We start from the raw sequence: 283 nt of genomic DNA, 5'->3' as shown, positions 1-283 counted from the left end.
CCCTCCTCCCGCTGCTGCTGCAGCTGCTGCTGCAGCAGCAGCAGCAGCAGCGAAGAAGCAACAGTTTACTGGTTTATTTTTTCTTTTTGGAAAGTTTCTTTTTAAGAGCTTTTGGGATTTTAAATTTTCTTCTTTCTCTGTTCATTTCTTTTACTTTTCTTTTCCATTCTTTTCTCGAAAGTCCTTCCGGAATAATTCCATTAAACTTCTCGTCTGCTGCTGCTGCTGCTGCTGTTGCTGCTGCTGTTGCTGCTTTGCGCTGCGGCTGCCGCCTGCTGCCCCC

The sequence above is a fragment of the Eimeria tenella genome, genomic scaffold (genome assembly GCF_000499545.2).
Source record: "Eimeria tenella Houghton genomic scaffold, Eth_scaff3105, whole genome shotgun sequence".
Taxonomy (NCBI): domain Eukaryota; phylum Apicomplexa; class Conoidasida; order Eucoccidiorida; family Eimeriidae; genus Eimeria; species Eimeria tenella.
Note: the sequence above shows the minus strand (reverse complement) of the source record.